The 18,682-nt window shown below is 43.0% G+C and overlaps 1 pseudogene across 1 annotated transcript; it reads right to left on the reverse strand.

Moving 5' to 3' along the window:
* Positions 1-1,760: 1,760 nt before the first annotated feature.
* Positions 1,761-17,262, reverse strand: LOC308663022 (vomeronasal type-2 receptor 26-like; annotated as a pseudogene). The gene is made up of 6 exons: positions 17,104-17,262; positions 15,698-15,976; positions 13,496-14,288; positions 11,518-11,730; positions 4,268-4,394; positions 1,761-2,710 (listed from the first exon to the last, which is right to left on the reverse strand). The product of its transcript is annotated as a vomeronasal type-2 receptor 26-like (transcript).
* Between the last annotated feature and the right edge of the window lie 1,420 nt (positions 17,263-18,682).

Below are 18,682 nucleotides of genomic sequence, written 5' to 3' on the forward strand. Positions count from 1 at the left end.
GACTTACATCTTCTCCTTGGTCACCAGTAAGCTTTACTGGACATGGACCCTCTTTCTTCTGCTCACCAACTCCCATTTTGTCACCTCTCCTGCCAGCACTCTGCTGGTTCTCCAGCCGAGCATTCCTGACATTCTTCATAAGCCTGGCTGCCAATGAAACAATCCAACCAACAGTATCAGCACTCTCCTTGTGCCTCCCTCATTTCTCCTCCTCAATGCATCTTTTATGAAGTCCCTTCCCCAGTGTGTATTCGTCTTCCAGAACCTCTGCAAGCCTCACCCCCAATCACCTGCTTTGTGCTTGCCAGTTTCAGTTGTGTTTATCAGCTCCACTGAAGCCAAATGTCACAAATTCACATATTCAAGGAGCCTTGGTGGAGCAGTGGGCTAATGTCTCCTTAAGTAACACCAGCTGCCTGCAATTAGTGCAGGTTCGCATCCCACCAGGCTCAAGGTTGACTCAGCCTTCCATCCTTCCGAGGTAGGTAAAATGAGGACCCAGATTGTTGAGGGCAATTAAGCTGACTTTGTAATAATGCCACTTGAGTGTGTGTGTGAAAGCCCTAATAAGCAGGCATATACATAGAATGAAGGCTACTGCTAAGCTTGTAAGCCGCCCTGAGTCTTCGGAGAAGGGCAGGATATAAATGGGATTAAAATAAATAAAAATAAATAAATAAATAAATAAATAAAGATTGAGAACCTCTTGGATGCTAGGAAGATGCCATGATATATCCAAGAAGGAAGATATAGTTTACCACAGATATTTCTGCTAAATTTGATAATAAATTTGATGATTTTGGGATGACTTTTTTGTGAATGGGATCTCCTTTCAAACTTGCATTTTTAGAATATAAGAGTAGGTCAGTCCAGAGCCAATCTTCATTTCCCAAGGATCACCCAAATACTTCTAGAGTGTTGGCAAGCAGAAGATGGGGATATGTGAATCATCCCAACTTCTGACTGGGTGTATAGGCCCAATTTCACCTGTTTCATCCATACCACCTCCATGCGACACTAAAACATCCCATTCTGTAGGTAGTATTTTCTAGAAATCTTAAGAGGTTTAACATCTCTCTTAACTAACCCACACTATTCTTCTCCTGATTTGGCTGGGAGGCGTCTCTTCACTCTTCTTATCCTGATGTGGCTGAGATCTTGAGCCCAATACTGCAATGAACCCTAATTACAGATAAACTACGATACAATTGAAATGGCATTTTTTTGAGAACACCCAAAATTATTTTTGTGGCATATCCACAAAATTCCCATTGTGCAAATGTCATGTTTCAAAAACCTGCATGTGACAGTTCAGGCCTCAAATAGGCTAAAGACACAGGACAGATATGATATCTCTATCATTCAAAAGATCTTGGTAGTTCTATTCCAATTCTACAGGGCAATGATGGGGAACACTTTCCAGCCACTCTTTAATTTAAGAAAATTCTTAGCCCTCTCATATATGGAGAGCACCTTGGACCATTTTCTAGGTTTGGACTTTTGGAACATATTTGCTTGCTTGCTTGTTTGTTGTTTCTTTTATTCATATCCTGCCTCTGTTATTTTTACAAAAAACTCAAGGTGGCAAACATATCTATCACACCTTCATCCCCCAATTTCCATCACCACAACAACCCTGTGTGGTGTGCTGAGCTGACACAGAATAAATGGCCCAAAGTCACCAGGTATCTCTCATGACTAAGATAGGATATGAAGTTGAGATCTCCCACTTTCTAGACTGATGCCTTTACCACTGGCCCTTAGTTTGGTCTAGTATTGGCTGTGAAAATTCCTCTGTATTGTATTTCCACATTTTTCCTGGTTGTAAGCTGCTCCTTTGTATTTAGGTCTGGCCTCAGAATAATAATGTAGCACTTGGGGATAAAAATGCAGCCCAGCAGACCAGCACTGGAGGCCAAGATGGAAAAGATCTGAACAGCTACCATGTATTTCCCTTTGGTGCTCAGGTAGGTGGGTATAAAAGTCACCCAGACACTGCAGAAGACCAACATACTGAAGGTGATCAGCTTGGCTTCATTGAAGGTCCCAGGAAGATTCCTGGCCTGGAAAGCCACCATGAAGCAGATAGCAGCCAAGAAACCCATGTAGCTGAGAGTGATGTAGAACATGACAACAGAGCCCTCATGGCATTGCAGGATGATCTCTCCAGGTTGGGAGTGGAGGTAAGACTCAGGGAATGGGGGAGAAACTCCCAGCCAGATGGAGCAGATGATAATTTCACCAAGAGAGCAGGAAAGGATGATGAAGTTGGCCAACTTTTTCCCCAACCATCTCTTGACTCGGTTTCCTGGTTTTGTGACCAGAAAAGCCAGCACCACCATAATTGTTTTGGCCAAGAGAGAAGAAATGGCAACTGTGAAGATGTTGCTGAATACCATTTGTTGAAGAAGGCAAGTAGCTTTCCTTGGTTGACCAATGAAGAGAAAAGGAGACAAGAAGCAAAGCAGGAGGGAGACCAGGAGGATGTAAGAGAGGTCCCGGTTGTTGGCTTTGACAATGGGAGTTTCATGATATTTAATGAATACGATTAACACAAACATGGTGATTAGGAACAAGAGTAGGGCAAAAGAGATCAGGATGATGCTCAGATATTCTTCATAAGCCAGGAAGGTTATACCTTTGGGGATACATTGGATTCTGTCCACGTTTGGATACTTATCATCTGGACACTTGGTGCATTTTTCTGTATCTGGAAAAAAAAACCCAAAACCATTTATTTAATATTCTATCACCTTTTAAGAAATACTCTCTTGGGATGACAATTGATACCAGGAGGTTTTTTTCCCCAAAATGAATTTCTTAACATCTCCAGAGAAAGATGGTAAGAAGATCATTTTTAAAATATAGCAATATTTCTAATAATCATGAATATGATCAAAATAAGGACTGTGTTTAGGAACAAGAGTAGGGCAAGAGACACCAGGATGATGCCCAAATGTTCTTTATAAGAAAAGGAAGGTTAGAACTTTGGGGATACACTGGACTTGGTCCTCATTTGGATATTGGTCATTTGGACATTCGGTGCACTTTTCTATATCTGAGAAAAACCAAAAAAACAATATTTCTTTAATATTCTGTTCTTTCCCCTTTTAGGAAGAGCCTTGGTGGAGCAGTGGGCTAATGCCTCCTTAAGTAACACCAGCTGCCTGCAATTAGTGCAGGTTCACATCCCACCAGGCTCAAGGTTGACTCAGCCTTCCATCATTCCGAGGTAGGTAAAACGAGGACCCAGATTGTTGGGGGCAATTAAGCTGACTTTGTAATAATGCCGCTTGGGGGCTGTGTGTGAAAGCCCTAATAAGCAGGCATATACATAGAATGAAGGCTACTGCTAAGCTTGTAAGCCGCCCTGAGTCTTCGGAGAAGGGCGGGATATAAATGGAATTAAAATTTTTAAAAGAATTAAAATACATTCTTGGGACAATTTGCCAATATACTTTTCTTAACATCTCCTCAGAAAGAATATAGCAACGATATCATTTTTCTAAAAAAAAAGAGAGAGAGAGAGAGAGAGAGAGAGAGAGAGAGAGAGAGAGAGAGAGAGAGAGAGAGAGAGCTATATTTCTAACACTCTATAAAATGTGGGGATGTCATGGGAGTTGAACTATTTCATTTGCGACGTGCAGAATCTTCATAGGAAGCTACATTATTGGGGGGGTAAATAAAGAATCAGTTCATCTTTCTAGGCAAATTTCCTGGGTCCTGTCTGATGACTCTTCTTAATAAACAGGATCCAGAAGGTGCCTTTCTTATGAATTCTAGTTGGCTGGCAGAGAAACTAGTCTTGCAAATAATCTGGAACGGATGCTGGGATCAGTGGTAATATGAATTAAATGAGGTGTCCAACAACTGTCAACGCCACCTTATTAGGAACCCACAAGACTTTCTCAGTGAACCTCAGCAGGAGGGCCCTGTAGAACACATGATTACAATAATCCTTCCAGGAGGTGAACCTAGAACAATTCCTTAAGTCCCAAAGAACTCAGATGTTTCTAGAGAGGTAAATGTGGAAGGACATATTCAAACTAAAAAGCAGAAGATATGTTTTATCTGGCAGTATTAAAGTTTTCCCAATGTTACAGCCTCCTATCTCTTCTCAGCCCCCTCCTTTGGATAAGAATTGTACAGTTTGAAAATAAATAAGAAAACTGTTGAACTTCCACCTCTCTTTTAACTTGAACTTTTATAAAAGGGATCTGGATGAATCCACTTCCACTTGCCAGTCCTTTTCTTTGGTGTCACCCACCTTCCTGAGTGGAGATGGTGCCCTCTGGACAAGGAACACAGTCATAGCAGCAAACTGGCTCTCCTTCTCGAGCCCGCTTGACAAATCCACGATGGCATTTTTCCACACATCTGGACTCAGGCAGAGACTAAGCAGAAAAAAACAAGGACATGCCAAAGAAAACCTGTTAGGACTCACATATAAGGAAGATTGAGGTGGACATTAACAAAGTAGTCTCTGGGGTTTCACTTAGGGAAATACGAAATCATTGACTCATTCCTCTCTGCTAGAGAGTCAGCTTGGTCTAGTCATTCAGGCAACAGGGGTAGAAAATGTGAGACCTTGAATTCTAGTCATGATTTAGATTTAGATTTATTTGATTTTTATACCGCCCTTCTCCCGAAGGACTCAGGGCAGTGTACAGGGCAATAAATATCAACAATACAAGATACAAAAGTTTAAAAAAACATTAAATAATTGTGCCCGATGCAATACATTAGTTAAAATCAATGTTAAAACCCCAAACCCATCAGACCAGGCCGGCTTGTTCAAATAAATAAGTTTTTAGATCACGTCGGAAGGAGCGAAGGTCGGGAGCCATCCGGAGCTCAACCGGCAAGCAGTTCCAAAGGTCTGGTGCGCCCACAGAGAACGCTCTCCCCCTGGGGGTCACCAGTCGACATTCTCTGACCAGTGGCACCCTGAGGAGGCCCTCTCTGTGGGAGCGCACTGGACGGAGGGAAGTTGATGCAGGCAGCAGGTGTTCCCGTAGGTAATCCTGACCCATGCCATGTAGGGCTTTATAGGTCATCACCAGCACCTTGAATCTCACCTGGAGGGCAACTGGAAGCCAATGCAGCTCACGGAGCAGAGGTGTAACATGGGAGTATTGGAGACCCCCAACACAACTCGCGCGGCTGCATTCTGCACCAGCTGAAGCCTCCGAGTGGCCATGAGTGCCACTTTTGTGACTTTCGGCCAGTCACTCTCAAAATAAGAGGAGAATGGTGTATTAGATATATTTTCTGTCATCAGTTATTTCTTAAAATAATAAAGGCAGGATACAAATAAATAAAATTAAAAAAGAGAAAAGCTTTTTTAATAGGGTTTTCTGCCTGAGCAGGTGGTTGGATTAGATGACCCCCAAGGTCCCTTCCAACTTTACTATTAAGATTATTATGATTATAAGCATAATGTGACAACTAGTGGGTTCCTACTCCTCCATATTAAGATTCTTCATATATCCATGATTTTAAAGTATGATTATCTTATATGAAATTTTAGGAAAATTAGTGTAATCAATTTATTAAAGTTTTATTATGTTAGATTTATTAAATTAGAATAAAACTGTGATGAAGAAAGAAACTTCTGTCCAGTGAGGTCTGGTCAGGTTTCTTCTGGGCTGCATAAAACTGTAAAACTGCTCACTTTTGAAAGTTCTCCAAAACCATCTTCCAGTTAGGTTTAGGTTTAGGTTTATTCAATTTCTATACCGCCCTTCTCCCGAAGGACTCAGGGCGGTTAACAGGGCATATATAAATAAATAACAGTACAAAAATTAAAAAGAAATTAAACCAATGCCCAATTAAAATACAATGACAATAAAATAGTAAAAAACCCGTTAAAAAACCCTCCCCATCAGGCCAGACCAGCTAGTTCAAAGAAGTGGGTCTTCAGCCCGTGGCGGAAGGAGCGAAGGTCCGATGCCATCCGGAGCTCAACCGGCAGCTGATTCCATAAAGCCGGGGCGCCCACAGAGAAGGCCCTCCCCCTGGGGGCCACCAGTCGACATTCCCTGACCGGAGGCACCCTGAGGAGACCCTCTCTGTGGGCACGCACAGGGCGGAGGGGAGTTGACGCCGGCAGCAGGTGGTCCTCGAGGTATCCCGGACCCATGCCATGTAAGGACTTAAAGATCATAACCAAAACCTTGAACTTTTTGTAATACAGGTTCAGCAGAAAAAAGTTAAGATATAACGGAGAACCCCTTCATGGATTACTGCCTTGTCGTGGCGAAGGGGCTTGCGTAATTCAATGAAGCTATGAGCTATGCCGTGCAGGGCCACCCAAGACGGACAGGTCATAGCTGAGAGTTCTGACAAAACGTGATCCACTGGAGAAGGAAATGGCAACCCACTCCAGTATCTTTGCCATGAAAACCCTATGGACAGTACCAAAAGGCAAAACGATATGACGCTGGAAGATGAGCCCCTCAGGTCGGAAGGCGTCCAATATGCTACTGGGGAAGAGCAGAGGGCTAGTACTAGTAGCGCCAGAAAGAATGAAGCGACTGGGCCAAAGCCGAAAGGACGCTCAGCTGTGGATATGTCTGGTGGTGAAAGGAAAGTCCGATGCTGTAAAGATTTTTTCTCCATAGGAACCTGGAATGTAAGATCCATGAATCAAGGAAAGCTGGACGTGGTCAAACAAGAGATGACAAGACTGAACATCGACATCTTAGGTATCAGCGAACTAAAATGGACAGGAATGGGTGAATTTAATTCAGATGACCATCAGGTATACTACTGCGGGCAAGAATCCCTCAGAAGAAATGGAGTAGCCTTCATAGTTAATAAAAGAGTAGGAAAATCAATACTGGGATACAATCCTCAAAATGACAGAATGATCTCAGTTCGAATCCAAGGGAAACCATTCAATATCACAGTAGTCCAAGTCTATGCCCCAACCACCAGTGCTGAAGAGGATGAAATTGACCGGTTCTATGAAGCCCTACAGCACCTTATAGAAGTAACACCAAAAAATGATGTCCTTATCATCATGGGGGATTGGAATGCTAAAGTAGGAAGCCAAAAGATAACTGGAATAACAGGCAGGTTTGGCCTTGGAGTACAAAATGAAGCAGGGCACAGGCTGATAGAATTTTGTCAAGAGAATACGATGGTCATAGCAAACACTCTTTTCCAACAACCCAAGAGACGGCTCTACACATGGACATCACCAGATGGTCAACACAGAAATCAGATTGACTATATGCTCTGCAGCCAAAGATGGAGAAGCTCTATACAGTCGGTAAAAACAAGACCAGGAGCTGACTGTGGCTCAGACCATGAGCTTCTCCTTGCAAAGTTTAGGCTTAAACTGAAGAAAGTAGGGAAAAGCACTAGGCCACTCAGGTACGAATTAAATCATATCCCTGTTGAATATACAGTAGAGGTGACAAATAGATTTAAGGAATTAGATCTGATAGACAGAGTGCCTGAAGAACTATGGACAGAGGTTCGCGACATTGTACAACAGGTAGCAACCAAAACCATCCCAAAGAAAAAGAAATGCAAGAAAGCAAAATGGCTGTCTGAGGAAGCTTTGCAAATAGCTGAGGAAAGGAGGAAAGCGAAAGGCAAGGGAGAAAAACATAGATATGCCCAATTGAATGCAGAATTCCAGAGAATAGCTAGAAGAGATAAGAATGCCTTCTTAAATGAACAGTGCAAAGAAATAGAAGAAAACAATAGAATAGGGAGGACCAGAGATCTTTTCAAGAAAATTGGAGAGATGAAGGGAACATTCCATGCAAAAATGGGCATGATAAAGGACCAAAATGGTAGGGACCTTACAGAGGCAGAAGAGATTAAGAAGAGGTGGCAAAATTACACAGAAGAACTATACAAGAATGAGCTTAACGTCCCAGATAATCACAATGAGGTGGTCACTGACCTCGAGCCAGACATCCTAGAATGTGAAGTGAAGTGGGCCTTAGAAAAGCTGAGCAACAACAAAGCTAGTGGAGGTGACAGTATTCCAGCTGAGCTATTCAAAATCTTAAAAGACAGTGCAGTAAAAGTGCTACACTCAATTTGCCAGCAAATTTGGAAAACTCAACAGTGGCCACAGGATTGGAAAAGATCAGTTTACATTCCAATTCCAAAGAAAGGCAGTGCCAAAGAATGTTCAAACTATCGCACCGTTGCACTCATTTCTCATGCTAGTAAAGTCATGCTTAAAATCCTACAAGCTAGACTTCAGCAGTATGTGGATCGAGAACTACCAGAAGTACAGGCAGGATTTCGAAGAGGCAGAGGAACTAGAGATCAAATTGCTAACATACGCTGGATCATGGAGAAAGCTAGGGAGTTCCAGAAAAACATCTACTTCTGCTTCATTGACTATGCTAAAGCCTTTGATTGTGTGGATCATAACAAACTGTGGCAAGTTCTTAAAGAGATGGGAGTACCAGACCATCTTATTTGTCTCTTGAGAAACCTATATGCGGGTCAAGAAGCAACAGTGAGAACTGGACACGGAACCACTGATTGGTTCAAAATTGGGAAAGGAGTCCGGCAAGGCTGTATACTGTCACCCTGCCTATTTAACTTATATGCAGAGCACATCATGAGAAAGGCAGGGCTAGATGAATCAAAAGTTGGAATTAAGATTGCTGGAAGAAATATCAACAACCTAAGATACGCAGATGATACCACTCTAATGGCAGAAAGTGAAGAAGAACTAAAGAGCCTCTTGTTGCGGGTGAAGAAGGAGAGTGCAAAACTTGGGTTGAAACTTAACATTAAGAAAACCAAGATCATGGCCTCTGGCCCTCTCAATTCCTGGCAAATAGATGGGGAAGAAATGGAGGTAGTGACAGATTTTGTTTTCCTGGGCTCCAAGATCACTGCAGATGGGGACTGTAGCCAAGAAATTAAAAGACGCTTGCTCCTGGGGAGGAAAGCCATGGCAAATCTAGACAGCACACTAAAAAGCAGAGACATCACCCTGTCAACAAAAGTGCGTATAGTCAAGGCTATGGTCTTCCCAGTTGCAATGTATGGCAGTGAAAGCTGGACCATAAGAAAGGCTGAGCGCCAAAGAATTGAAGCCTTTGAGCTATGGTGCTGGAGAAGACTCCTGCGAGTCCCTTGGACTGCAAGGCGATCAAACCGGTCAGTCCTAGAGGAGATCAACCCTGACTGCTCTTTAGAAGGCCAGATCCTGAAGCTAAAACTCAAATACTTTGGCCACCTAATGAGAAGGAAGGACTCACTGGAGAAGAGCCTAATGCTGGGAAAGATTGAGGGCAATAGAAGAAGGGGACGACAGAGAATGAGGTGGTTGGATGGAGTCACTGAAACAGTAGGCGTGAGCTTAGATGGACTCCAGAAGATGGTAGAGGACAGGAAGGCCTGGAGGAACATTGTCCATAGGGTCGCGATGGGTCGGACACGACTTCGCAACTAACAACAACATAACGGAGAAAATCATTAAAAATTAGGGCTCTCAACCTTATAGGAGATGTTCTTTGTTTATTTGTTCAACTCACATGGCTGCAACACTGATGAAATAAGACTAAAACTTACCACCTTGTTTCGTGAACTCTAGTGAGGCGAGATGGAAGGGAGGTCATGACAACATGTCCCTCTAAAAGGGCATCTTTTAGTGCCCTGAGGCAGAAGGAGATATGTCCAAGGTCCAGCTAGATATCCGAAAAAGGTGTTTTGTGTTGAAGAACTAGAATTAGGTGACACCAACTAGCATAGAAAAAAAATTGAAGGCCTATTACTCTTTCTCAGTGGGGTGAAAGAGAAACATGGATAACTTTCAAAAAGTCTGGGCTGCTTAAAAAGCATAACAGACTATGAACCTTTCAGGGGACAATTTCCCCAACCAGGACAAGATGAAGCTTGTTTATCATTTGGGACAAAGAGGACCTCCATCCATCATGATTTAATTTCTTCCAATTTTGTCCAAACCTGAATTCAGGCACCAGTCAACAGAACTCTTTCTTTTCTATTTAAGGAAAAAGAACAAGGTGATCTGAGGCTATTGGCAACACAAACCCCAGCTCTTGGGAAGTGTTTCACCGGTTTGATGGAGATACTAAGTTGTAGAGGGGACACCAAAAGCCCCTGGTCCATTCCCTAAAGAAGAATCATACTACTTCTAATGTTGGACATGGCTGAATGTGATATGCAGGTTCTGAGGTTTTGCTGGTAAAAAATACAGGAAACCAGAAGTTTCCTTCAAGCTTTACGTTTTTTACTCAGCTGAACAAAAAAGACGGGCTCCTCTAAATGAGAGCAGCCCCAAAAGACAATAAATCCTTGTATTTATTCTTTCTGGTTACATAAGCAGGCCATCCATCAAAGCCGACATGCATATGATAAAGATTTCACCCATTAAGTCTGAGAGCAGAAGTAGCAAACATGTTCCCTTTTGGGTGTTTCCCTAAACATATCATATGTTCTTGGGTGGGTTAGGACATTGAGTATTTTCCTTGCTGGCCTTTCATGACCCTGCATCCAGGACTTTACAAGAGCCCAAAGACAGTAGGGCCATCTGCACATTCACAATTGATATTTCCTATACCATGGGTCGGCAACCCGCGGCTCCGGAGCCGCATGCGGCTCTTTGAGCCGTCTCCTGCGGCTCCCAGCCGCCCGGTGCGCGTGCACCTCTTCGAACGGGCAGTGGTGCGCACGCACCTCTCCAAATGGACAGTGGCACCGCCCGTTTGGAGAGGTGCGCGCGCACCTCCCCAAATGGGCGGAGGTGCGCACGCACCTCCCCAAACCTTTGGAGAGGTGCGCGCGTACCTCCGCACGAACAGGCAGCGGCGCCGCTCTTTGAGGAAGCTGCCGCAGCCCGTCTGCAAAGCTGCTGCTTTCGGCAGCTTTGCAGACAGGCCATGGCAGCTTTCTCGAAGAGCGGCGCTGCTGCCCATTCCGAGAGGTGCGCGCGCACCTCTCCGAACGACCGGAGGTGCGCGCACACCTCCCCAAACCTTTGGAGAGGTGCGCGCGTACCTCCGCACGAACGGGCAGCGGCGCCGCTCTTTGAGGAAGCTGCCGCGGCCTGTCTGCAAAGCTGCCGCTTTCGGCAGCTTTGCAGATGGGCCGCGGCAGCTTTCTCGAAGAGCGGCGCCGCTGCCCATTCCGAGAGGTGCGCGCGCACCTCCCCGAACGACCGGAGGTGCGCGCGCACCTCCCCAAACATTTGTTTTGCGCATGCGCGTGCATGGACACACGCACGCGGCTCCCACTTTTTTTAATTTGTGATGGAACCGGTTCCCAGTGGCTCTTTTCCTTTTTTAGGTTGCCGACCCCTGTCCTATACTGTCCCCTAATTCCGGGTCAACATAATGTCTTCCATATGATAGCATCTGAAGAAGATCATTTTGAATGGTATTGAAGCCTCCCAAGCAGTCTAAGAAAATATATTCAGTTCTTAATGAAAGTCACCCATCATGATGAGTAGGCTTAGCCCACTTGAAATGGGTCCTAAACTTTGGAAAAAATGAGAAAACAATGTTCCCCCACCTTGTTGAGCAACTTGAGCTGTGAGAGAGCATTTTGATTGATAGTGAGTCTCTGTCTTTCAAAACTCCCCACTTGCCCTTGGACGGGATCCTTCTTGGAGAAAATTAGCAAGCTCACAATGGCTAGATCTCCTGTTACAGCTCCATTTTGGTCCAAGTACAGTTTAAAATGGGAAATATTCCAAAACTCATTCTTCTTCAGAAATGGATGGAACTAGAAGAGAAAAATCTGGGAATTTTAAAAGCAGAAACCTGGTTTCTTATTCTACGCAGCGTTTTCACATTTGAATCTTTCTTCTATATTATTCTAACCTCCAAATATGCCTAACTAGAAAAACAAGTGTTAGCACAATCTTAAAAGCAGATGAAAATGAATCAGCAAAATTTGCATTCATAAGTGTCTCAGGAAGTGAATGTTATGTTTGGGGAGACCCCAACTCAAGTACTCTTTCAGTCACCACTCGTATTGAAGACATTCCATAAATAATAATAATAATAATAATAATAATAATAATAATAATAATAATAATAATAATAATAATAATAATAATAAACCTTTATTGTCAAAGTACAACATGTGTACATTGAGATTAGCTGAGCCTCCCCCCATGCTCTCTCCCCCCAACACACAGTGACAACAAACCCTCCATCCTACCACACCATGTGAACCAACTACACCACACACCGGCCTCCCAAGTCAATTCTGCATAAGATTATGTCCCATTTAAAAGCCTAACAGCCCACGGATAAAAGCTATTTTTCAGCCTGTTGGTACGGCTGGCTATATTCCTATATCTCCTACCGGATGGTAGGAGAGTAAAGAGATACCGTCCAGGGTGTGAGTCATCCCTGAGAATCTTCCTCACTCTTCCAAGGCAATGAGCCCTGGCGATGTCATCCAGTGGTGTCAGGGAACAGCCCACAATGTCTTGTGCTGTGCTCACTACCCTCTGTAATACTTTCCTATCCGCGGCTGTCAGACCAGCATACCAAACCACAATACCATATGAGAGGACGCTCTCTATGGTAGACCGGTAAAAGAGGGTCATTAGCTGTTGTTCTACCCTGTTCTTCCGCAAGATCCTAAGAAAGTGAAGCCTCTGTTGGGCCTTTCTAGCCACCTGGGTTGTGTTAGCTTTCCAGGTCAGATCTTCACAGAGGTAGACTCCCAGAAATTTAAAGGAGGAAACTCTCTGTACACAGTCCTCTCTGATGTAAAGTGGGGCAGGTTCCTCCTTTTTTCTCCGGAAGTCTAACACCATCTCTGAGACAGGTTCAGATAATGGCAAAGAAGCCAAGGAAGATATGAAAGGAGATGGTCTTAGGCTTGAGGAAAGGAGAAGAGCCATATTGTGCTATGGGAGCTGAAAACAATGAATCTAGGAGCACCTTTTCCAAACAACACATTTTTTTAGTTGGATAAGTGAGGATACAGTACTATTCCAATAACTGAAAGACATCACACAGAAACTCAAGATCTTTTCATTGTTTTTCCCCCCAGAGTGTGGGACATAGTTGGAACAGAAAACATTCTAACTTGAATAAGAGGAAAAACACTATGAAATGAGGAGCATTTTTCGAGCTGAGCCCATGGACCACAGAAGTTCAATGATTAACATAATGAAAAGACCAAACAGACATCAGTCAAAAAAGTTTTAACTAGGATTCCTGCAAAGAGGAGGGCTTGAGCTAGATACTTCCAGGGTCTCCTTCAATTTTATGAAGGTAAAATTCAACAATGTTAATCACAAACCCCTATATACAGGAATTTATTTTAAATGCATACATCCCTTTTAAATTAGCAGCATTAATCAAAATATATGTGTCATGGTATAGTGCTCTTTGGAACATCATGCCCCAAATGATTGGATTGGCCAAACGTGTTGGCCTTTTGAAGGTTGAGATGGTTCCCCTACTTCCCCTTTGGATTCCTTCTCCAAAGGAACTAAGTTTGATGGGTCCTTGTTATGACCCCATACCTGCCAAGGCTGCAGTCTTGGAGCCCCCAAACTCTCTTTCTCCTCCTTCCTTCTTCTCCTGGATCTGGAGGAATATGCAGCATTCAAGGCATGTGCCAGAGTCATAATGATACTGTATATGTAGTGGTTATTTCGGATTTGAGTCCTATTCCTTCCCTGTTTAGACTTTAGTGGCTGTTTCTGGGTACATCTTCTCCGGCCCTTGACAGAAAAGACGTGCTTTGAAAATGAACAGGAAAAAGACTGAACTTCAAACTGGGGATTTACAAAAAAAAAAGTGTTCAAAGGCATCATCTTTTGGTCTTTCTTTTGCCCAGAAAGCAAAGGTCCAAATACTATGCACATATTTGAGAAGTCTATGCCTTTTCAATGAATATGTTCTCAAGAGTGTTAAGATCCAGACTTTTCCTTGCACGGGTCCTGGTAAACGCATAAGTATTAAATGGAAAGGAAGAATTCTGTCAATAAGGGAATCATATTCCATGAAGTGAACAAAGGTATTGACTTGTCTCCACTTGGAGACGGCATCCCTGAGGGGTGCTGTATTTCCAGTCATTGACAATCGTTGTGATAGAACAACACAAATTCCATTCCTGTCAAGCACAGGAGTAAATATCCTCATGAAATTCTCCCCATTCTCTGTGTCTGAAGCAAAGAGACCAATGAAGGTCCACCGGAAATGCAGGAGCAGTTGGATAATTCCAGGGTAGTGGATCCCTTCTTTAGGGCGCATCAAGTGGAAAAAAGGAAATTGACTTTTATCACTCAGAGCCTCTGAAGGGGCATAACTAATCTGAAAAAACAACAAAAACAAAGAATGATGAGTTAGATCTGGAGTCCTATATGAACTTTTAATAAATCCTACTTTGTTCCGGTGAACAAATTAAAATAATTTATTGTTGATTGACCATTAGGCCACATTAAGATATCAGAATCAAAAAATTATCAGAGTAGGATAAGAGTCTACTTAGCAGCCTATGCAGTCCAAATTGCAAGCATGACAATAATATATTGTCCATTTACTGAACTTCAGGCTCCTTCATTAGTCCAGATATTCTACAATAAAAAAACGGTAGTTCAAGTAGGCACACAAATCTTACCCCTTGGTAAGTGTCCTATTCGTGGCTATATTGAGTGCTTGTAGAAAGGCTTTGTTCATGACCAACAGTCTGAGCTGCATTTTAAAGGCAGTCAATTTCCTCTGTAATAATTCTCTTTCTATTGTGTCAAATGCTGCACTAAGGTCTCTTAAGGCAGCAAACTGTTGTTACCTCTGATTGACATATTTTGTAATTAGATGGTTCAAGGCAAAGTCAACAGTGAATCAACTCTGTCTAAAACCTACTTGTTCTTTTGCAAGAATGCAACTTGTCATTCACCCACTCTCAAATCTACTCAAGAGCAGGGCTTTTCAACCAGTAGTACAGGTACCACCTGTGGTACATTGGCACCTGGCAGGTGGTACACGACCATCCTAGAAAAATGGTCAGGGCTCAGTGGAAGCACCAGGATCAGCACCAGGCTCCAGCTGGAATGTTGCAGCATCTCCAGGGTCTGGTGATTTACATTCAGATGCTTGGCAACTGATTCATATTTATGACAGTCACAGTGTCCCAGGGTCATGTGAAGTCACCAAAACCTGCTGCAACCACCCTGCAGATGGGGGGAGGGGGAATAAAAAACAAACACCCTCCCACCCCTCCCCCGCTGCCAATCCTCAACAGAAATGCTCACAACAATGAAAACCTCTGACAGGAGGAAGAGCTCCACCAGGCGGGCAGGCAGGTGTCTTGCTCAGCTGTGGCTTGGGGGGCACTTTTTTCAGTGCCATTGTAACTTCAAACAGTCACTAAGCGAACTGTTGTAAGTCGAGGACTACCTGTACTTCATCACTTTTTCCCTTTTTTTTGGCCATCAAGTTTTTTTTATTAAAGAGTTTTACAAACAAAGATTTTACAATACATCCCCAAAACCCACCCACCCCAAACCACCCCCTTTCCCCCCCACTTCCCAGAGCTGAATACAGGGTTATAGTTATAATAATCATATTCTAACTAAAGATTATCCATAATATAAAATTAACCAAATTCATAATGTGCTTTAACTCCCCTTTAACTCTTGAATTTAATAGAGAATATGTAGTTGTATCACTTGCACACCCACCAACACCCCACTAACATTATCAGATAAAGAAACTAATACACAAACCTGTGGGACTTTGTAGGTGCCTACTAGTGTTGACATCTGGATGGAGATGTCCCTGGCACCAACACCAAGAAGAGCCAAAAGGTTTTCCTTCCTTCCACAGCTGTAGTTGGGAACATTGGCTTCTCCAGTAGAGAGCATGTCCAACAAGGCAGCTGAAGTGCCAAGTGTGTTGAAATAGTTGTCATGGATGTTGTAGCCAAGAGTGAGATTGTGCAAGAGATGGGTATTCTTCTTTACCACTTGAATGGCAAAAATGAATAAGAGGATATCCCACTTATTAGTAGATAAAACACTGTGAAATAATGTTTATGTTATCATCATCATCACCAGCAACAGCAACAACAATTCTTACTCAGTCTAAAGCCTATGTTGATCCAAAACAAGAGGTAAATTATAGTAATCATTTAATTTTTATGAATGTTGAGAAAATGGAGTAGATATTCTCCTCTACCAGGGTTAAGAATCACAAATACACTATTTTTTGTAGCAGTATTGATTTCATCTACTCATTACTAGAATTCGAAATCATTGAATAATTGAAGTGGAACCACCATAACAGAAAGAGGACATTTCATAAGTGATGCAGAAGAACAACTTTAAAAACAAGTCGTCTTTATATTAGTACAAGGATCTGGTGCTGAATGTTAATGAACATTTATAAAACTATGGAAGTAGGCTGGGTAGAGGAACTGAAACCTTTTCAATGTGTACTTTAAACAAAAGTCCATATTCAAGTGATGAACTCAAGATTGAATGGAAAATAATGTGGACTTTTTTGGGATTTTTTTTTTCTGCACGATCTTTGCATTTGTGGCTCTTCCAGAAAATTTGGCAAAAAAGGGAAGCCATGGAGATCAAAATGACTCAGGAAATTAGACAGGTTCTCCATATAAAAAGTAAAGGTAAAGGTTCCCCTGCAAATGCATGCTAGTTGTTTCCAACTCTAGGGGCCGGTGCTCATCTCCGTTTCAAAGCCGAAGAGCCAGCGCTTGTCCGAGGACGTCTCCGTGGTCATGTGGCCGGCATGACTAGATGCCAAAGGCGCACAGAACGCTGTTACCTTCCCACCGTAGTGGTCCCTATTTTTCTACTTGCATTTTTACGTGCTTTCAAACTGCTAGGTTGGCAGAATCTGGGACGAGTAACAGGCGCTCACTCTGTTACGCGGCACTCGGGATTCGACCCGCCAAACTGCCGACCTTCTGATCAACAAGCTCAGCGTCCTAACCCACTGAGCCACCGCGTCCCTTTTTTTCTGCCATATAGGAATAAGTAAAATAGGACAAAGAGAAGAGTTTTAGGTGTGCAACTGGAGAGAATGCAATTTTGTCACACTAAAAGACTTACGAGAGAGACTGACTAGCAGGAGCCAGGTTGAAAGGCAATATTGTATGCAATACTTTTGTTGCAGTGCTCATTATACTAATGAGATGGTCTCCTGGGCTGTAATAGCTCCATGTCTCTTTTTCTCCTTGATGGGCCGAATTCAGCGGACACTTCATTCTAAGCTTCCCACATACTGGCTGGGGCACCAGCAGCATCAGAAGCAGGAGGTTCATAATTCATAAGGCTCAATGAGTCCCCTTCCTGATTTTAAAGAAGAACAAGAACAGTTAGAATTCAAAGAACACTTACAAGATGGAAATGCCAGATAGACTTTCCTGTTTCAGACAGAGACAAAATCAAGCTTCACCTGGAATGGAGAGAAAGGTACATTCAAAAGCACAGCCCTTCCTGTCCCAAAACCTGTACCACACAGAGCATAACCTGAAGCATTTATCTTTTTCTGATGCAAGATCCCTTCCATATTGCTTCACTCTGATGTTTACATCAAAGACAGTCACTGAAGAAGTAGCATAAATGTTCCCAAAAACTATGATGGTGATAATTACAGTAACAAGAAACTTTTTCTCTGGGGACCGAGAAATCCTCCCAGGGCTTCATGTGCAGAGGGTTTCTGGAGAAAAGTATGTTAATGAAAAGTCACAGATGTACCCCTGGGGGCACTGCTAAAGAGTGGTTGTTGTCAAGACATATCCAGAAAGAGATGCTGGAGGAAGAACAGTCTGCTGTGGTTCAATATGTTATCTTGTCCCCAGCGACTGCTTGGGAAGGTCATCCAGAATTATGGCGTGTCACTCTAGTTTCATGAAATGCAACTCTACTACTGCCTTTCTTCTTATGCCAAGGAAGCAGTCAGAACCCTTGAACCCTGACAAATATTTTTCTTTGACTTTTTATTTTCTATTAACATACCAGATAGTAGGTTAATCTGAAATTGGAGCTAATTTGAAAATTGCTTGTGCCTAGGTTGCAATACTCTGGATGACCTAGGAGAGTTATTTTGCAGGTGTTTCATGACATTATAGACTTTGTGGGACCTCAGAATTTCATCACTGCTCTAACACTCTGTCTGAACATAACCAAAAAGTAATGATCCAACAACAAAACAGCATCTGGAAAGCTCAACAACCTCTCATTCTCATACCAGTCTGGTCTTCTTATCCAAAGAAACCACATGATATTCTCGTCCCCAAAATGGAAATCTTTCAGAATTGTGCCACGTGAATGGGAAAGAATGTATGATAGAGAATGTCACTATCCAGACTTTACTAGGGAGCTGCAGGGAGAGCCCACCATTTCCAGAAGTAGCCTAGAGGAGAACTGTCTTTGCCACATACAATGCTGGGGAAAGGATTGGAGCTGAAGCCCAAACAGGGGAGCAAAGAAAGCTTATGATCCATTCCCTGATCTTCCCTCCCTTCCTTGAAGAAACAACTCTAAGGAGAAGGGAGAAGGGGGAAAGATCCCTCCCTCTGCCTCCTTAGTCAAAGCTGGAAATGTATTGGGGATAAAGTTTGTGTTCATGCAAGACTTCTCTCTATCTTGATTTTCTATCTCGGGTTTCCTTCATTGCCTCTGTAATGTATTGGGCTAGCTAGTTAACACCACATGGCAACAGCTGGTAGGTTGCTAGAG

The sequence above is a fragment of the Vipera berus genome (assembly GCF_964194415.1).
Source record: "Vipera berus genome assembly, chromosome: 2".
Taxonomy (NCBI): domain Eukaryota; kingdom Metazoa; phylum Chordata; class Lepidosauria; order Squamata; family Viperidae; genus Vipera; species Vipera berus.